This window comes from Fukomys damarensis, unplaced genomic scaffold (assembly GCF_012274545.1).
Source record: "Fukomys damarensis isolate Sample0158 unplaced genomic scaffold, DMR_v1.0_HiC HiC_scaffold_9, whole genome shotgun sequence".
Lineage (NCBI taxonomy): Eukaryota > Metazoa > Chordata > Mammalia > Rodentia > Bathyergidae > Fukomys > Fukomys damarensis.
The window spans coordinates 37,385,635-37,400,609 of NW_022900921.1; the positions used below are offsets into that span (position 1 = coordinate 37,385,635).

At 42.4% G+C, this 14,975-nt stretch overlaps 1 protein-coding gene across 1 annotated transcript in view; it reads left to right on the forward strand.

The window, feature by feature from the left end:
- Window positions 1-14,975, forward strand: part of Tnfaip8 (TNF alpha induced protein 8) — a 116,142-nt gene that overhangs the window by 819 nt on the left and 100,348 nt on the right. The window lies entirely within an intron of this gene.

Consider the following 14,975-nt stretch of genomic DNA (forward strand, 5'->3'; position numbering starts at 1 on the left):
TGGGGACTTGAAGCGCTTCTGGGGGCGCGCTTCCAGTTCCCGGGAGTTTGGCGCTTGGGAGAGCGCGGGAGCGGGTGTGCGTGGAGGCGCGTGCGGGCGCGCACAGACTCGGGACGGCCCAGCTTCGCCAGTCCTGCGTCTCCGTGCCGACCCCCTGCCCTCGGCGTCCAGCTCCGAGGCCCACTCCTTCCTAGTTTTGCGGGCTCCAGACGCCTGGGAGCCCCCGCACGTGCTGGGGCAGGGACGGCCGGGGATACCAGGGTGCCCCGGATCGCAGACCAGACCAAGATGCTGGTCTGAGGTGGTGATCCAATCCTGCGCTGCCAGACGGGCTTTGAGATTGTTCAGTGGAGACTTCCTTGGGAGAGGAAAGTTGTGTACTCGTGTGCGTTTGTGTGTGTACACCAGCACTTGTGGCACTGGGGCCCACAGCACCTACTGCAACACCTGAGGAATTCCCGAGCCCTGTGAGTCCTGACGGCTGACATGGGCACATTCCCGACCAGTCTGACCCACCTGGCCAGGGAGTCCAGAGACTGGGTTGATTTAGGGCACCGCGTTTCTAAAGCAACCTGTTTCTAACACAAAGCGATCGGGGAAGAGTAGTGGAGTGCTCAATGTGGAGAAACAGATCCTTGGGTTGCTTAGGACTGTAACTCCATTCCAGCATTCATTATTTTCGTAACCGTGCGTCTGTATTTTAAATGCAGAGAGTGTATTTTTACATTAAAAGTTAATTTTTAGCTTTGCTTTCATAACAGCAGTGTTGAATTTTGAGTTGGTTAATGAAATGGTTTCTTCATCTGTAAAATAATTGCGCAGTTGCTGAGGTCCCGCCTAGTTCTGATTGTCTGTGAGCTGTGCATCTTCCTTTACTCTGAAAGTGGAATACCGGTGAAGTTTCTACTGCTTTCGTGATCACAAACCTTTAGGAAGGGTTGTCAGGGAAGTGACATTTTGAGTCAAAGTTATTCACTAAGTGCACGGATAACACAACTTTGTGGCTAAAGGGAGCAGCCAGAGCACGGTAGTCTTCAAGAAGCCATTGTGCCCTCCTGGCACAGGAAAGTCAGGAGCTGATAAATCACTTTAAGTGGTGCTTATCACAGCAGATATTTTTATCCCAGTTCGAATTCTGTGTGACACAAAAGTGTTTCTGCGGTGTTTTAACTAAGGAAACATTATACTGTGCAGTGTAAACATATGACTCCATCTCTTTTAGGAAAGAAATAATTATCACACTTAATTAAACACCTGGAAACATTTATTGCCACCTTCTAATTAGATCTGTTGTGGGGAGTTTGGTCAGCAATTTATTGTTAATACTTGAACTTATGGTACAGTTAGTCTTTTTGTACATTTTTGGGATATTTATTTCCCCTCGTATACATAAATTGGCTGTCCCGCAGACTGTCTTTGGAATTGTTAACTTCAAACTTGAGTAAATAAAGTTTAAGGATCTCCTGCTGCCCAGTAACATGTGACTATCTTAGTTATTGAATGTTTTGTTGTTAAGCACTTTGTGTTGATACATTCAGACTTTGCAAGCCATTATATTCATCTAGATCATCTGATGATTTAAGAATCATTAACAAATCATTTAATATTGAAAGGTTCTACCAAAAGTGTTGTGACCGCACACAAACAGGCCTCTTAAACTTTTTCTTTAAGGGAGATTTTTGTTTTGTAGTGTCTTTGTTCTGATGCCTTTGTTTAGTGAGAAAAGCGGTTGTAAGGGCCTGGGGATGTAGCTCAGTGGTTCCACCTGCCTGCCTTCACTAGCACAAAGTCAGTTCTATCCCTGGTACCAAAAAAAGGGAGGGGGGCAGGTTTTGTAAGAGTTGAGAAACCTCTGGCATTTGATTCTATAATGAGTGCTGTGAGGACAGGCTGTTTTGAAGTCCTGACCAGAATGGCAGAAACAAGTGCCGGACACCGCACAGCCCAGGCAGAGGGTACTCTATGAAGCCTATTTTTTTGCAATTTTCATTCTGTTGAAATTGTAGGAAAGTGATTGCATTCAAACAGTACTCATTAGGAAATGCTAAACTGGGGGAGGAGTGGGTTTCTACACAGTGTGGTTTGAGGAACTTCAGACCTTCATCTTTGAAATTGAGTTCGCCACTGTGCAGGCAGTGCAGAAATCTCAGAGTTAATTGGTTTGGTTAATCCAGTTCTGCTAGAGATAGATAGCCCAGAATAATTGTAACACACTTCGTTCTTAAAAACTTCATTGCATTCATATTCAGGATCAAGCTTTGCTCTGAATGATGTGGTTTTGCTTGGTATAAATGGAAGGGGTTGAGCATAGTGCAACTTCCATGAGGTGGAAAACTATAAGTAACAATGGGAGGGAAAGGGAAGAGGCACAGGTAGTATTAGTGCACCCTTAGTACCATGCACACTGATTGTGGTAGTGTGAGGACTTGCACAGGGCCAACCTGGATGACAGAGTGAGCAGCTGGCCCCAGTTTCACCTTTTCAGGAATCTCTGGCTGTGATACAGAAGTCATGGGAGGCACTGGGTAGTCCAGATTACCCTCTCTTCACACTGCCCACATCCTGCATTTAATACCATTTGCACAGAAGAGAGCTCAACAAACACCAAAAAGCCACTTTTAATAGCCCAAACTTTGTTTCCTTGTAGCTAAGGGTTCACTTCCTGCTGTCCCATCTTTTTTTCTTTTTTTTTTTAGTACAGGGGATTGAACTTGGGTCCTTGTGCTTGCAAGGCAGGCAGCAGAACCACTGAACTAAATCCCTAGCCCTCATCTTTGGTTTTGATGGCTGTGGTTCTAGGGTTTTAACTACAGTTTTAGGTTTTTGTCCTTTGGTAAGTGCTGCCCAACAGCTGAATATGGGTGATTTGTGGAGGGTTAAAAAAAAAAATTCAAAATGTGAATGAGATCAGTATGTAAAAGTACAAGTTCCCAATGATGAATGTAAATGTATTGCATACCTAAAATTTACCATTAAAAGAATTTAAAAGAAAAAATGTAAATGAAATAAAATAAAAGCTAGTAATCCATCCGTTTTTATTCTATATTTTGGATTGTGGAGGAAGAAATGAGTTCAAAGTGGAGTGTGAATTATTTTAGAATGTCAGATCCAGAGGCAGAGCAGAAACTAGCTCATGGGCTAGACTATAGCATATGGGTTATTTGAGTTTGGAGGTATCCAGTTCCTCAGTCCAGCTTGCAAGAAGTGAGTGTAGGCATTTTATCGATCTATTATGTGCCTCAGAGTACACAGCTATTTCATGCTTACATGAAGGCTTGGAACTCAGGAGGACAGATAACTTGCACAGAGAAGTATTACGAAGGGGTCCCTGTAGGTAAGTTTGTAGTGGCAAAAATGTGTTCAGAGTTCTCTTGTGTTTCACAAAGGAAAGGTACTAACTTAGACTAGTAGGACCATTTTCAAAATACTTTCACTCCCAACTGAAATTAGTAACTGAAATAACATTCCTTTTGGCATCTGTTTCAATTAACAGTGTTAAAACAGCAATAAATGTGATTTCTTTGATTTCTGTTCTTGGGCTTTCATGTCCAGCATGAAAGTTACCTGAGAAATTCATTTCAAAATATCATGGGTTCTCCAGAATTCACATACCCTATCCTTTTAGGGAGCAGTTGCTTTTTCTCTAGAAGTAAGTATTTATGGTACAGAATCAAAGCAGAGGTTTAGAACCAGCTGCAAAGCTGGATGTCCATCAACAAAGCTGCTGTTCTAGGGTTGGGCTTTTTCATATAGAGGAAGGGGGACTGTGAACTAACCTAATGATACTTCTGTCCAGGTAAGTGGGAGCTGGCAAGACACATAACTCTTCTCCGCCAGAAAAGAAATAAAAGGGTGAGGTCAGAGGACTGGACTTCCACTGGAATGCTAGCTTGTACACAAATCTAGGTTAGTTTCTTTAATGACAGAGAATGAATTAAGTTCAAATTTTCACTTGTTATGGTTTCCTTAGCATTGGGAATAAAAGTAATTTTAATGAAGAAGATACTGGTTCTAATGATTTTACTGGAATCTGCTACTTATGTGTCAACCACCACTGACTGTGAGACTTGGAACGACTTATTTCAGGTCCCTGAGCTTGTTTCTTCAAGTTTAGGGACAGTATATAAAATTGCTGTGTAGATTCCACTAGAATACTCCTCCCCTGAAGTCAGTGTATGAAAGGGGGCTAGCAAGTGGTAGTCTTGTTGGATTGGCCAAATCAGCCTCTCTTCAAGAGGTCGGCACTCACACTGGCTGAGAAGGAAGTGAAGAGGAGAATGGTGACTTGGACCATGTGTGCGCTAGCACAGACTTTTTTGTCTTTTAATGATGCCAGAGGAACTGAGAGACAGGGTGAATGCAGCAGAATTTCAGTGATGTCTGAGCTGCAGAGTCTCCTGATTGTGTAGGGAAAACGCTGCTGGTGATGCTGAAGATAAATGAGCAGCGCCTTTGGGTTTTATGTCTGATCACAGAGCTGTGTTCCCTGTGCACAAGGAAAGCTCTTAAAGAACTTTGAAGTTAAGTTGTGAATAATGGGTCAGCCTTTCTCAATGCCCAGTCTTAAACTGGGAGTGGACGAAAGCAAATCATCCCAGACAGACGGCTGCCCTGGCATCATGCAGTCTCTACAGGTGCATCTTGTACAGGACCCGGTGAGTGCTGTAGTAGAGGGCAGGCTGCACCGCAGGCGTGTCACTGTGCGTGGAAGGAGGCTCTTGGTGTACTCTCAGATGTGGAAGGAGCCTGTGGGGGACATAGCTCAGCCAGCCCAGCCTTGCTTCAAGCCAGGTCTCTGCACTCAAGACAAGCCTTGCCACTCCCAACTCATCTGTAGATTGAACCCAGGAATTTCGTACTGAGATTTCTTTCTTCTTTTCTTTTCTTTTTTGGTACCGGGGATCAAACTAAATCCCTGGCCCTCTTTTTCTTTCTTTTTAAAGACAAGGATTTATTCCTAAGTTGTTCTGTTTAGGCTGGAACTCATGATTTTCCTGCCTCCACTTCCTAGAGTGCTGGAATTATAGGCATGTACCATCATGGCCAGCTCAAATGCTTTTATTATGTTTTTATTTTTTGGGTACCGGGGATCGAACTCGAGTCCTTGCGCTTGCAAGGCAGGCGGTGGAAGTGCTGAGCTAAATCCCTGGTCCCTTATTATTTTTTTAAATGAGAGTCTGGGTAGGGGATGTAGCTCAGTGGTAGAGTGCTTGGCTGGCATACGTGGGGCCTTTAAGTTCAATCTCAACACTGAGAAAAAAGAGAAAGACTTATAATTGGGCTGTTAACAAAAGTGAGGGGTGCGGAGGTTGTGGTGTGTTGTGAAGCCTTAACCGCACTCCTGCCTTCCTGTCTCAGGCTGCTTAGCTGTCCTTGTTCACATTTACACACCTGCAGACACAGCAAGAAATGCTATGGCCTTGTGGGGAAATATGTGGCTACAGAGAAGTACAGATTTCCCAGATCAGGACAAGCCATGACTCAGACATTTAGACGTAAGTCCAGCACCTGGTTCCACCATTCTGCTATCTGGAAATGACTCCTTTGTTTTGCTTCTTCTTTAAAGACATGTAGTAGTTTTCTGGGAAATGGGTGATATTTGATTAAATACTGCTTGCACTGTCTTGGTACTAAGATGGGTCCCAGTGACTTAGGCAGTGAACCCAGCTGCCGCATCCAGTGACAGCTCTGTATGCACCTGCTACCTCATCAGGCTCCTTCGCCTTTGTGGCCTAGAACAATGGCTGGTATTCCCACGATGGAAACCCTGTGTAAATGGGGACCCCCTCATGGAGAAAGGTGCCTGCTCTGTTTACCTGTAAGACTTGTTTCTCCTGATGGGGCTCTGCCCAGGTGAGCAGCTCAAGACCATGATCATGGGCAGCCAGGAGGATGATGCACTTTGAACTTGTCTGCTGAGTTGTGTTATGAGGGTGTGTCTGGGGCTGCAGCTCCCAGTTTGACTACAAGTCAGTCACCCAGGCAGCTTGGTGTAACAGGATAGACTCTTGGGCTCCCACCTACTGCAGCATCACTAAGGGCTGGGCCTAGGAATAGGTATTTCTGACACCCACCACCCCAAGTGAGAGATGCACAACAGATTAAGAACATGGAGCCTGAAGTCCTGTTTTCCTGTGTAGCTATGAAGAAACTTATTTAGGCAACAGGTCTCTAGAGGCTACTTTTTTCTTTTTTGGCAGCAGAGAGCAAATCTGTTTAAAGTACAGAGTAGCTTTAAAGAAGATTAAAATGCATATGCAGTGCACACCTGTGAACCACCTTAAGAAATAACAGTGTTTTTCAAGTAGGTCCTCATAGGGTTGAAATGTGTTGACTGTCAACTGGGTCAAGAACAGAAACTAAACACAGTAACAAGCAGTGGTGTCCTACAAATAGATCCAGGAACTGAGCCATGAAACAGTGGTGTGGGAGCATCTGTGCTACATTCACTGGTTGAAAAAATCGAGATTTCAGTCACTTAGCAGTGCTGACATCAAAGCTGGGCATATGTTTGGAGGAGTCTGGACCCATCCTAAAACCTTGAGTTGCTGAACAAACTATTTCCCCTGCCTTCTTCCATCATTCTGAGGCCCTAGGAACAACAGGAATAATGACCTGCTCTTAGAGTGTCCCTCTTAATTTGTAATGGTAGGGCAACAAGAAAATAGAAAAAAATAATTTTTTCTTTGATACCATCTTACTGCAACTTCCTTCTTTCTTCTCCTTTTTTATTTTACTTTATCGTTTTGTTTTATTTTTTTACCTTTTGCGTTTTGAGTTGTGCCAGTACTTGGGACTTTCTTTTCTATTTCTAATTTCTGGTCAGTCACTTTTCAATTTATCATTCTAACTGAGGCCACAGAAATGATGAATAATAAAAGTCTACTACTGATGATGAATAGTACTAATTCTAGTAGAGCCACTGCTTTTTCCCTCTGCATTTAAATATTTGATCAAAGCCCAATGAGTATGAAAGTAGACTGATATGAATCTTGTCTCAGCCTTCCTATTTGGCCAGCTGACCTCCAGGCTCATTGCTCCAGAGTCCAGCACACGGGCACTCCAGCCTCCCTGCCTGGCCTGGGAAATGACCACAGGAGGAGTCTGGGAGTGACTTCCGACAGATGGCAGGGGCAGAAGACTTCTCTTCCTCATGCAGACCTTGATTCTGAGTGCCCTGTAAGCATATCTACAACTGATGTTGCCCTTTCACAAGTCTTGAAATTCGGTTCCCTTTGAGGGTTGCTATTAGTATTTGTTCAGTCTGGTAGTACATAGTGTTTGTGAGTGCTGCCACAAAAAATGCCACAAACTGTGGTTGAAATAGCAGATTCTGATTTTTTTCCTCATTTCTGCAAGCAGAGTGTCCAAGATGTAGATGACAGTGTGATGGGTTTCTCCTGTGTGGCCCCTCATGCCTTGTAGGTGACTGCCCTCCCTGTGTACTGTGGGCTTATTTTCTGTGAGGGGACATCCCCGGTGTCTCTCCCTCTTAGGCAATACTCATACTGGCTTTGGGCCTCATACTCATGATCTCATTTAGTCTTAATTATCTGCAAATACAATTACATTGAGGGTTACAGCTTTGATATGTGAATTTAAGGGAATGCAAATCAGTCCATAACACTCATTTTTTTCATAACACTCATTTTTATTTTTTAATTTTTTTGGTACTGGGGATCGAATCACTCATTTTTATAAAGCTTATTGCACATACCCTTTGTATTGATTGTTGTATGACTTATTTCTGTATGTGTGTATATATATATATGTATATGTATATATATATATATATCCTCCCCAAAATCATAATTTTTTTGCCTTAAAAAGTTGTCTTTTGTTTTTTGTTTTTTGTTTTTTGGTACTGGGGATCGAACTTGGGTCCTTGCGCTTGCAAGGCAGGCAGCAGAACCACTGAGCTAAATCCCCAGCCCTAAGCAGTTGTCTTTTAAATAAATTAAAATAGAAAAACATTTTAAAAATTACTTCTTTAATATATTTGGAGCTTATCCCTTTTTTAAAAAGTTTATTGGTGCATTTTAGGTATACAGTACAGTTACATTCATTATTGGGATCTTGTACCTTTACGTGACAGGCCTTGGTTCTCATTTTTTCCCCTTGTCCCTGCCCTCCCTTTACCCCCTCCTCCCCTCCCATTTACAAACACTTTATTTCCATTTTTTCATTTTCTCCTATTTTTTTCTTTTCCCTTATTACCTTTCCCTACCCTTCCCACTTTCCTTACACCTTTAGCCCTTTTCTTCGTATTTCACACTGTCAATGATCTCATTAGGATCTTATGTACTATTATAGTTTTTCACACCAGAGAAACTATTCAGTATTTACACATGTGTGACTTATTTATTTCACTTAGGAGTATACCCTCAATAAGTATACATTTTCCTATGAATGACTCTAATTTCTCATTCTTTATGACTGAGTAGTAGTATTACATTTTATAGAAAAACCAAATTTTTTAGTGTAGACCCAAGTTTGCATCTGGTATTTTCTTGCCCTTCAGTGTGAAGAACTTCTGCTAATATTCTTCTAGACAACAAATGCTTTCAGTTTCTCCTGTGTGTGGTGTGTCCCTGTGTGTCTTAGTGTCCTTCTCTTATGCTATGCTAGTCAGGTTGGAATAGGACCTATCCCGTTGGCCTCCTTCTAACTGAATCATGTCATCAAATACAGTCACGTTTGGAGATGTTCGGGATAAGGCATCTTATGAGCATTGGCAAGTGTGCTGAAACAAGATACCTAGCTAGCACTGGGCAATTTATAAAGAAAAGAAATATATTTCTCACAGATATGGAGGCTGGGATGTCTAAGCTTAAGATACTATCAGATTCAGTATCTGGTGAAGGTTTTCTTTGCTTCCACAATTGCTTTTTGTTGCATTTTTACAACAGTGGAAGAAGGGGCTAAGGAATGGATGAAGGCTGTTTCTCACATAGTGAGAGAAAGACAAGTCATTACGGTACTTCCTCACCACTCTTATGACACTAACTTATGTGGCAGGGCCCTTATGGCTTAATCACTTCTCCAAAGACCTGGACTCTTATTGCAATCTTGTTGGTGTTTTATTGTCAGCGTAGGAATTTTATAGGAATATAATTGAATCCATAACAACAGGACTGCTGAAGAATGTGTGAGGAGGGCTCGGTATTTAGCTTACTGGTTCCACCGCCTGCCTCGCAAGTGCAAGATCCCAGGTTTGATCCTGGTACCAAAAAAAAAAAAAGAATGTGGAAGGAGAATGCCTACTTAACAGTAGTCTGGACAGTGATGACTTTAAGTTATCTTATACAAAGAGATCATGGGCTGGCACATCCAGGCTTGGCACTGTGTCATCAAGGGCCAGATTGTCCTGCCCTCTTCTCAATACTTGTTATCCTTTATCTGCACACTTGTCACCTTGTGGGCTGAAAATGGCTTCTTCAGCAACACATACTACCTATGAACTCTGTTCAAAGCCTGGAAGTATGTGTATGTCTGGACAGTGGGACACAGAAGTGGCAGTGATAAATCGGTTCTCTTGAAGTATCTAAAGCCATGTATGGTTGCATGTGCCTGTAATCTCAGCACTAGGGAGGCTGAGGCAGGAGAATTGCTGAGTTTGAAACCAGCCTGGGCAACATAATAAGTTTCAGACTACTACATAATGAGATTTGGTCTCAAAATAAAAAAGCTTTAGGGGCCAGGGATTTAGCTTAGCGGTTCGGTGGCCTGCCTTGCAAGCGCGAGGACCCGAGTTTAATCCCTGGTACAAAAAATAAATAAATAAATAAAATAAAATAAAATAAAAGCTTTAATTTTGTTGTATCTCTGTCTTCTTATTGGAGATTAGCTCTTTCCTGAAGCATCCTTGGGTCTCCCTAGCTAGAACGAAGTCACAGCTTCCAGTAAAAGAGCAGATTGGTAGTGGACATTGAGGGAGAACCTTACTGTGGGAACTTCTCCTGGCTGTGCCACCAGGAAGAAGCATGGGGAGTGGTGAGCTTACTAGGTAGACAAATGGCATCTGTATTATCCCCAGACACCCGTGCCAGGAGTCTCTCCAGCTACGGTCCCAAGGGATAATCACAGTCTACATTTTGTAGGAATTAAAATTAATCACCAGTGATGGTGATGGGAAGGAAAATAACCTAGTGATTTGGAAGGTATTAAAAATTGCATATACTCAATTACCTCTCTAGTGACTTATGTTCAAGATCATGGATTTACAAAATAGCACTACCTACCTACTTTGGAGAAAGCATCCTGCATTAAAAGTGAGAAGATGTCTACAAAGTAGAGTTCTTGTGTTTCTGAAAATGTTTAACACCCGAATAATCATGACAAACATTTATCAAGTAACTTCTGGTGGTCCAGGAACTAATGTGCTGTACACACATTATTTAATTTCATCTTCACTATGGATGTTTGCCAAGAGCAGTGTTTCTTTTATAGTTTTATAAAATGAAATTGTGTTACTTTGTTGTTACATAGGGTATAATATTTCCACAAAGCTTTTTTGGTGGAGAAAGGCATCATCATTAATCCTTGTTTATAGATAAGGAATTGAAGCTTAGGATCCAACCTGCTGCAAGTGCCTGGCCACACTGGGATCCACACCCTGGCAGTGAAGCCACCTCCCAGACTTATACTCAGAATGGCTACAGGAATCACCCCTCAGTAAACTGCAGCAAGCTGCCTTTTTCTGCCAACTCTCGCTGACTCTTACCTCTATGACCAATCTGGTTGTACCATAGAGTTTGTCTCCATGTTTCATTCTTCACAACTTAGTGTTTATAATAGTAGAAAGATGAACTACGGGGCAGTGTGGAGCTGGTCATCTTGAAAACTCTTGGAATGTGAGCGTGTAACCTCTTGTCTATGAGCACCCAAAACCAATAGCTTTTTGCAAATATGATAGGTGTTTAAGAGGTCATTTTGATTTGAGATTGTTCTTGAGATATTTTGGAGCATGTCATTGGTTACAAGTATCTAAAAATTTCAGTCAGAATAGTAGATGAAATAATCTGTATTAATCAAGAGAAATTAATGGAAACAAGTCCAAGTTCCTGGTGTATTTGCTGTTGGATTTGCCTGCTCCTCTCCCCAACACCTGCAGCTCTGTCCATTACTTACCTGTTGTACTGATGATACTCCTAGATTTTGTTAGCACTTCAAAAGAACTTTGTTGTAAAAAAAAAAAAAATGGAGGTGGGTGGGGTGGGGGTTTAGCTCTGTGGTGCCACTGCCTCCCTCACAAGTGCAAGGTCCTGAGTTTGATCCCTGGTACCCCCCCCAAAAAATAAATAAAGAAAAATAACAGAATCCAAACAAAAGAAATGCACAGTTTAGAGAATAATTATAAGGCAAACACCCATATCATTAGCACTCAGGTCAGGAAGTAGAGCTTTGCCGGAGTTCTTCAAGCCCCTGAGCCTGTTCCACATTTCCCTCTGTTCCCCCAAAACTAAACACCTTGTTGACTTTTGTAGTAATCACTTCCTTGCATCTGTTTATGGTTTTATCACCCAAGTGTGCAGCTAACCCGCTATAGTTTAGTTTTGTTAAAAAAAAACTTTAAAAATTTTATAAAGGGTTGGGGATATAGCTCAGCAAAGGTCCTAGGTTTAATCTCCAGGACTGCAAGGAAAAAATCTTGGCTCACATTATTTTTCCTTGAGAATTTTATTTATTTATTTATTTATTTTGGTTTTTTTTGAAACAGGGTCTCACTATGTAGTTGAGACCTGGAACTCACTATGTAGCCCAGGCTGGTCTGGAACTCACAGCAATCCTCCTGCCTCAGCCTCCTGAGTGCTGGGATTACAGGCATGCGCCACCATGCCTGGCTCTTTGAGAATTTTAAATAACATAATTTCGCTTTCTTTTGACATAAAGTATTGCCAAAATGTCTGATGATGAGCTCATTTTCTCTCCCTCTACATGATCTTAGCACTTTTGAGAGTGTCAACTGTCTTTACTTCATTCAGTCTGCTCTATATCTAGCATTCCAGTTCTGGGGTTAGTGAGCCATTATGTTACCAAATCCAAGTTTATGATATGGTCATTCCTGATGCTAGGTAATCTCTTCCTCCTGTTAACCTAGAATAAGTCCCATACTCTTAATTAGCTTTTCTTTTATTTAATCTTATAACTCCCGCTGAACCTTGTAAAGTGTACATAACACTCAGTATATGCTTGTTTATGAAATGGTGTGAGAGGATGTGGGCACTCTTCCTTTCCTTATTAGCCTTCAGAAATTGCCCTATCCCTTTGACTACTCTTCTCCCACTGGGCGAGGCCTTTGACCAGGCTCTTCCTGACGGGTGTGTGGCTGCAGCCCCTCCTGGGTCATTCTGTGTACTCAGAGCGGGGGCGGTCAGGCTGTTCTTACATTGCCTTTGCAGGACTAGGAAACAAGGGACCCTGGATCTATAGCAAAGACTGCTGTAGTATTGGAGCCTGTTTGCCTTCCCCTGTCCTCACTTTGATCTCTCATTTTGTGAGTCTTACAGCCCAGACTTTGGCTTCTTTATGACTTTTCTATACTGATCACTGGGGCTGGGGCTGCCACCTTCCCAGAGAGACCCTTTCACCTGCTGTTCTCTTGACTGACCTTTTCCTTTCACTTGGCATTAGAACTTCTAGCAGGCACTATAAAATGGGGACCCTCAGTCCAGATATGATGCTTTTTGTTCCACTTACAGTTTAGATTTTCAAATTTAAATGTTGGTGACCAGTGTGACACATGTGCCATTTGGTCAAAGATTCTGCTGCTGCTTGTATTGCCCTGGTTGGTTGCACATTTTATTTATCTGCCTAGATTCTTTAGGTAATTCAGTGAGTGACCTCCAGACATTGGTATCTCATGCTTCTCGAAGTGTTTGCCAGCCAGGTGTAGTGCATATGCCTGTAACGCTAGCAACTCAGGAAGCTGAGGCAGGAGGGTAGGAAGTTCTAGTTCAGTTTGGGCAACTTAGTGAGATCTTGTCTTAAAATAAAATAATAATAATAAACTGCACATCTGCCTTGCACTTGTTCAGCAGGTGTCCTCTCTCTGTCATATTAGGTTGTGGCCTGTGGGCCTTCCAACCTTTTTCTTTCTTCCTTTTGAGTACACCAGTTACATGTCATAATGGAAAACAGAAAACAGTCTTATGATACATAGCTTTAAAAACCTTTCACTGTACCAAAGCTATGATGAAAGTAAGGAGTGATGGAGTAGCGGTTCTCCCATGATGGGTGTGAATGCTGAAGTGACTTCTTATTTCAGGAACAAAGAAGAGGAAACCCCATAAACTTGACCGCATCAGGGACATCTTGCTTCTGACAGGTGGTCGGCAATATAGAAAACCCATCTGTGACCTGAAAACTCACTCTGATTTCCTATTTTTCTGTTCTGGGTTGGATCCCTGTGTGGTGTTCCCCAGATTGGGCCCACTGAAGGCATTTAATGAGCGTGACCCACCCCAGCAAGTTTTCCCCCTGATTTAATTCATGTGTTGGCTGGGGAACAGTCCTGGAAATGATTGCTCCTATCTTCAGAGACAATATGGACTTGTGTAAAAATATAAGCTTTTTAAAATTCTGCTTTTATTAATTCTGAAGAAACCATACTAAAGACTTCCTCTTCTCAGCTACCTGGATTTTTGCTTTTTGCCTCAGATTGACCTGTGTGTGAGCCAAGTGTGGCTGTAAAGGCTCAATATTTATTGAGCACCTTGTTGTGCCAGACACTATAGTAAGTTGTCTGTATACATTGCTATACCCATCAGTAGCAGTTTGAAATAGGCTGTGTTAGAAACCCATTATTATCCCCATTTTAAAGATGAGAAGACTGAGACCACAGAGCTTTAGTTGTTAGGCAAGGTTAGAGGTGAGCCTTGTATTCAAATCCATTGGTTCTTCAACATGTTGCTGTACTTCTTACAGAAACTGTACCTCGACTTCATCTGGCCGGTGGGCAGGTGCTTGCTTTTGGTTAGTAACAGCTGGACTTTAGGAGCTGGAGTGGGGACCAAGCAACACTTTGGGGTTTAGATCCTGAACTGACTTGCTGTAGAACTAGCCGCCTCCCTGATTTAGATCCTGCAGCATGAATAGAAGGAGACAGGTGAGAGAACATCTCAAGGCTCGAGAAGCCCACTTTTTGTAAGCTGGGTGTCTTGCTGTTAGCAGCAAGACAGCAGTGCTAGCAGAACTCCCTGCGAACACCCCAAGGAGGTGCTGGAGCAGCGGGAGGGGAGGGAACTAATGTGTCAGTCTAAGGACTTGTCACCATTCTAACTTAGCGGAGAAAGACATTAAAAGCATCTAAATACAAGGTTTTAAATTTCTTACTGTCTGTGCTACCTCAGCATATGTCCTCAGAATCTTTTGTAAAAATTTTTTATTCAGTACTATGTAATGGAAAAAGCCTGAGACTGGTATGCAGGAGGTGGCTGTGTGTAGTCCAGTAACTCACCTGTCTGGGCCAGAATGGTCCCATTTAAGAAATAAGAAGTTTGGATGAGGTAATCATTAATCCTAACCAGCTCTGAAATTTTATGGTTCTGATAATCATCATCTGTATTTGTCATTGTCATTTTAAGAATGGAAACCAGAGAGGCTGAAGCCACTGGTAGAAAGAAGGAGAGTACACTGGTCCCTGGGGCAGGAAAGCTGTCCCTGCCAGCACAAAATCAGAACTTGCTTTTATATGGAGGTTTGGGTGGGAAGGGAGAACTCTGGCCCTGAGTCCCCCTGGGGCTCCAGGGTGAGTGAATTTATTTTTAGACTATCCTGTGTTCCTCTTTATTGCTAAGTGACAGTTAACTATACTTAGATATGAGGAAGTCTTGCTGCATTATGTCTTATGCTAGTGGGCCCACCTATGACCATATGTTCTTAGACTAGTGACCATAAGTGAGTTTTGGTGCAAAAAAGATTGACTTCAGTGTTGTTTTTAGGAATGAAGAGGGCCTGGGGTATATTTCAGTGGT